Raw genomic sequence first — 6,086 nt, 5'->3', positions numbered from 1 at the left:
ACAACTGTGACTTGTACTCGTTTCGATGGTATCTAAAAATAACAGCATATCACAACCCCATAATCCATTACTCACAATCACACAGTGACTACAACAAAGAACTTGAACATAACTGAGATAGTGATGATGTCATAGGGTCACTGTGATTCTTAGTTGAGTTCTAGACACCTAACAACAAATCTCATCACAGTTCTGATTTATACAAGGGAAATTTCCAAAGGGTGTGCTTTGTAAAATCTTTTATCTCTAGTCGGAGCAAAGTGACCTGAGAGGGGGAAACTTGTACCACTAAGACAGAATTTCCAGGAAGGGAGTATGTCCTTCGGACTTACGTCTCTGTGCGAGGAAGTTCCTTTATACCAGGGAAGGCCAAGACACATGGAGTTTCCAAAGCTGTGAATTTCTGTGATGTAGACGTTCACAGCTTTCCTTCTTACAGTGGTTGATAGGTTCAAACCACTGACCTTTCAGTGTGTGATTTATTCACTATTAGGACTACAGAGCCCTTTCTTTCCTCTCCCAGAATGGCTACTGAAAGAATCCAATCACAGGAAGCAGATGCTGTGCTTTTTCTGTCAAGGATGTGAAACTACTCTACCCCTTTTCCAAGAAATAGTTGTCTGAGACCCAAGACCACTTCCTTATCTTGTAGAAAACATAGGTGATCATCACCTTCCCCAAGTTCCTTTAAGAGAATTTAAACCCCTTTCTAACTTTTAGTTCGAGAGCCAGCCTGGCAGTTTCTCCTCAATGAACTGTCTTTCTTGGCCTGATCTGGGTTCTGTCCTTCCTCATCGACCTTACCATCACTATACATTTATTGTTATTGTTAAGTGCCATCCTGTGGACTATAATTCGTAGAGACACTGTGAGCATGAGATCTGAATTCTGCCCTATCTTGTGCCATTCTCATCATTTCTGTATGTGCCAGTTTCTGCATCTCTAAGCAAAGAGTTAAAACATGTAAAATTTCACTCTTTTCATACTAGAATGTACTCTGGAACCAAGTAATTGTTAAAGTTTTCCAAAGGAAGTGGTGAATAAGAGGTACAGTTAAATTTCATGCACAGGTCATTCCATGTCCCTGTCTTGGTACTACCAGTCTCTGTAGGTTTTTTTCTCTTTTTTTACTTTGAAATGTATGAATTTGTAGCTATCAAAGTGAGGATTTATATTATGAACATGATGATCAGGCTTCTGTAAAGTTGTGGTGTTGTTTTTTTTTTTACCACATTGCTAAGGATTGGCAATTAACTAGCCAGTTCTCAGTGCTTTTGACGTTGTTATGATCTTCATCCTGGGAGAATAAATTTAAACTGTGATCTATCTTTTCTTGAGTCTATAGCTGCCCACTCTCCATCTCAATCTTGTGGCTAAAAGCATGACCAAAAATAGTAACACAGAAAAAATAGATACAAACAAGTGGGAACAAGGGGGTAAGCAAATGATGGTGGAGCAGCCTGTGCTGTTTATTAGATTAGAATCTTAAAATAGGCACAGAGATAATCTTGTGGACACAGTTTTAGTTAATAATAGCATATATTATTTCAAACATCAGCTGACTTTGGGGTTAAATGAATTCAGTTTGGAGACATGTTTCTTTGTACTTGACAATGAATGGATATGCCTACAACTGTGATCCATATTAGGGTAATTTTGGATCCTTCTCTGGAAAGCAAAGGTTTCCATTCTATCTGAATTTTCAGATAATGATCCAGCCTTCTTCAGAGTCATCAAGGTGGGAGGTGGAGGTAGGGTGGGGAGAATTCTTTGACCCCAGCCATTTTCTCTGAAAATGTTGCTCTTAGGTGGACTAGACTTGCTTATTAGTTAGAACTAGTTATATAAACCTAGAAAGTAGAGGTGATGACATGAGAAAGATACTGTGAGCCAATAACTAGAAATTACTGGTTGTGTAGAAACTCACAAAGAAACAGCTAGACGTGGTTTTTGTGTACCTTTTTTTTTTTTTTTAACTTAGCTCTTTGTCAGTGACAGGGATATTTCTAACAAAGAACCTGATACGTTTATTCAGGGAATGAGAAAGTAGAATTACCCTGCACCCCTTTTGGAAATTAAGGTTGAGTCTAATTTTTTCTTCAATCCACTCAAAGGCATGAAGAGGAGGCAGCAGACTATATAGATTGCTCTGTAGCTGCTGCTAGGGGTCAGGGGACATGGAGTAGAATCCAGCTCATAGCAATTCCATATGAGAGAGTGGAACTTCTTTAAACAAACTGCTCTCTTATTGTTAGGAATGATGAAGTAGCTTCCAAGTCACAGAATGTGACATAGCCCAAGTAGCAGAAGAACTGCTTCGCAGGCCTTTCCAAGCTATAATCTTTATGAGGACAGATCATCAGATCTTTATCTACAGTAGAGCCGGGAGAGGGTTTTACTATTATTATTATTTTTTTTATTAATTTCAATGAACATTTACAGAAATTTTCGATTTCCATTCATTCATTGCTGCACTTTTCTCCCTGCCCACCCTACCCCCACCCCCAGTTGGCTCTTCTCCTTGAAAAGCAAAAGAAAAAACTCCTTCATTGGTATATAATCCCCCTGCACCCTCCCAAACTCACCCCGAGTATACTCCATTCTGCAACCCTTCTTCCAAACTCTTATGATAATCATAATGCCCTAAAATATATTACTTTTAAACTGTTCTCTGAGCCGGGAGAGTTTTAAACACTGAACTTGGGTTAACAGCCCATTGCTTAATCATTGTATTCCTTATTGATTGTTCTAGCTACTAGAAATTTTCTAGAGGAAATGGGCTGTCCCTCAGCTTATAGATAATGGTCCTGCAGCAACATTCAAGAGAAAGGGGCCCAGGAAACTGTAATAGTCTTTGCATTTTCAGTTGGGAAGTCCATACAGTCACTGTATTGACCATTCCCATTATGTTGAAAGCAGTCACAGACAATAAGTAAAAGAAAAAAACAATACAAATGTGGCTAGGTCCCCCAAACATTTATTAATACAAAGATGATGAATTTTTAGTTTATCAACACCTATTAAGAGTATAGACCTTTTATGTTTCAACTATAGATAGAGGGTCAGTGAAAGCGATGATGACCTTAAATGTCATGGATTCATATAGCAACTGTAACAATGGACATGACCATATCAGAGATTGTGAGGATGGCACAGGACAGAACAAGTTTCTGATCTGTTGTTCACAGGGATGTTATGAATTATAGTTGGCTCAACAGCACTTAACAAGAAGTATGCTGTTAGGTGCCATTTGAGTTGAATACGTCTCATAGCAACTCGATGAATAAAAGATCTGAATAGTGTCCTATCTCTGCCATCCTTATCATTTCTGACATACTTGAGACCATTGCAGCAGTCACTGTGTCATGCCATCTCATTGAGGGTAATCCTCTCTTTTGCCAACCTTTCCAAGCGTGATGTCTTTCTCCAAAGAATAGGTTCTCCTAACAACATGCCTAAAGTATGTGAGACAAAGCTTTGTCATTTTTGCTTCCAAGGAACTTTCACTACACCTTCTCTATGACATATCTGTTCTTTTGAGTGTTCATGGAATATTCAGTACTATTCAATATCACAGTTCAAAGGCTTCCTTTTTATTTTTTTTAATTTTTTGTCATCCTTGTTTATTGCCCAGCTCTCCAATGTATAGAAAGTGATCGAAAATACTATAACCTGAATCAGGCACACCTTAGTTCTCAAACTGACATCATTGGCCATGTGTAATTTGAAGAGGTCCCTTACTATAGACATCCCCAGTACGATACTTCTTCCTTCTCCTGACAGCTAATACCAAGTGTCTTGATTGTGGATCCAAGTAAGATGATGTGGTTGGCAGTCTCAATCTTTTCTCCATCTATCATGATGTTGCCTATAGGTCCAATGGTGAGAATTTTCGTTTTCTTGATGCTGAGATTCTATCTATCCTCTCTCTCTTTCTTTTTCTCTCTCTTTCATCTATCTATCAACTATCTATCTATCTATCTATCTATATCTATCATCTTCTATAATTTTTTTATGTTCAGCTTCATTTAATACCTTAAAAGAGAGCTTAGAGGCCTTTAAGAGAATGAAGCCTTTGTTTCCTTATTTCACACAAAGCTCACAGAGAATATTTGGTTATTAGTCGAAGAGATCAAATCCCATATCCTTGTCTCTTCCTTTGCTTCCACCTTGGCTGGGGCAGCAGCAGGAGCAGCAGTAGTGGCAGCAGCCACATGGGGAGCAGTCACAAATGGAGATGGATCAGCCAGGAAGGCCTTGACCTTTTCAGCCTGTGGGAAGGTGTAGTCAGTCTCCACAGACAGAGCAAAGACGTGCATGTACTCACTGATGATGGAGTGTGGTATTGAGGCCATGGTTGGGTAACCAATATGCAGACATAAGCTGGCAACATTGCAGACATTCTACAGGTAGTGGGTATGTAGAGTCTCTTCTGTGATGTCAAGCACTTCAGAATTATAGATTCTGCCGTTGTCAAACATCTGTTGGATGATCAGCTTGAAGAAGAAGGGGAGATGTTCAACTGGGTGGCCTCGCAGGCTCCCACCTTATCTCTGGTTTTTAATCAGCTGCACATCACTCAGGATTTCGATGGTGTCTCTGGAGATCTTAGTGGTGAAGCCCAAAGCCTGGAAGAAGGAGGTCTTCTTGGGGCCCAGACCAATGTTTTGGGCTTGTATGGTAACCTCACATGGAACAATGGCACCAGCACGGCAGCAGCTGGCACCTTGTTGGCCACAGCATGTCCCTGATTTCAGTGAGATCCTCTTTGGTGAATACAAACTTGACATTTCCCCAGATGTGAGGCAGCAGCTTCTCTAGGGCTGGGTTGATGTCCAGGTGGCCTAGGATGGCATTGCACATCATGGTGTTCTTGCTCATCAGTACCACAGCCTTCCACAGTGGATCTGCTGCGTTTGCTCGGAGCCCACATTGTCTGCACCCACGATGAAACATTTTGGATAATCATCCAGAAGTTGAATGATCTTAATGAAGTAACTGGACTTCTTGGTCCCTCTGTTTTCCCTGGGCATGACAATGGTGCATCCGGGATTACCATGCAGGGTTTAAAGACAATGTCACTCTCACGAGGATGACTGGCAAGAATGAGATACAATCCATATTGAAGGTTGTAGTCCTTTATCTTCTGGACATGCATTTTGAGTCCTCCCATTTTTAGTAAGCAAAGTTGTGTCATCTGCATAACACTGGTGGTTGATGAATCTTCCTCTGATCCTGATTCCATACTCTTCTCCATAGAACCCAGCTTCTTGAATGATTTGCTCAGCATACAGATTGAAGAGGTATGGAAAGAGGATATTACCCTGGTGCACATTTTTCCTAATTTTAACCTATGTACTGTTCCCTTATTCTAGTAATATAAACAGACTCTTTATGTGGATATAGGTTTTGCATGAGCACAATTAAGTGTTCTGGGATTACAATTGTCAGTGTTAGCTGTTCTGCCCAGGAAATGCCCCTCAAAAGAGATCCAATCACACGTCTGAAAACTTCAAGAGCGTTTATTAATTCCACATGTGGAGACTTTCTCCCTCCACAAGATGGTGGTGAGGGAAAAAACCCCGAGTTCCCCATCCTAATTGCTTTCATAGCTTTTTTTGGGTGCCCTGTCGGGGCAGGGAGATCGAGATCATGGTTGGTGGGTTGGGGGATCAGTCATGTGGGTCGGCTTTTGACGGGCTGGCTACTTTGCCCACCTTTACTCCTATGTCACGTTGACACTAGTTAATTCTTTACTTTGCAAGGACAGACAAGACTTTACCTGGGGCATTTGTGTTTGCCTTAAGCTAAGAATTTTTTATGGCTCACTTCTGCTTCTGACATTAATGGGGGTTTATAAAAAAATGGGGGTTTTGCCGTCCCTTCTTTAGCCATAATTTGTTTTGATCTACATAGTCAAATGCTTTTGCATAGCCAATAAAGCACAGATAGACATTCTTCTGATATTTTCTGCTTTCAGTCGGGATTGATCTGGCATCAGCAATGATATCACTGGTGCTATGACCTCTTCGAAATCCAGGCTGTACTTCTGGTAGTTCCTTGTCAGTGTACTGTTCTAGCTGTTT

At 40.6% G+C, this 6,086-nt stretch overlaps 1 pseudogene; it reads right to left on the bottom strand.

The window, feature by feature from the left end:
- Positions 1–4,119: 4,119 nt before the first annotated feature.
- Positions 4,120–5,033, bottom strand: LOC102866893 (annotated as a pseudogene).
- Positions 5,034–6,086: the final 1,053 nt, after the last annotated feature.

The sequence above is a fragment of the Elephantulus edwardii genome, unplaced genomic scaffold, assembly GCF_000299155.1.
Source record: "Elephantulus edwardii isolate Elephantulus edwardi_28Jun2011 unplaced genomic scaffold, EleEdw1.0 scaffold00078, whole genome shotgun sequence".
Lineage (NCBI taxonomy): Eukaryota > Metazoa > Chordata > Mammalia > Macroscelidea > Macroscelididae > Elephantulus > Elephantulus edwardii.
This window is presented reverse-complemented; position numbering and strand designations above follow the sequence as displayed.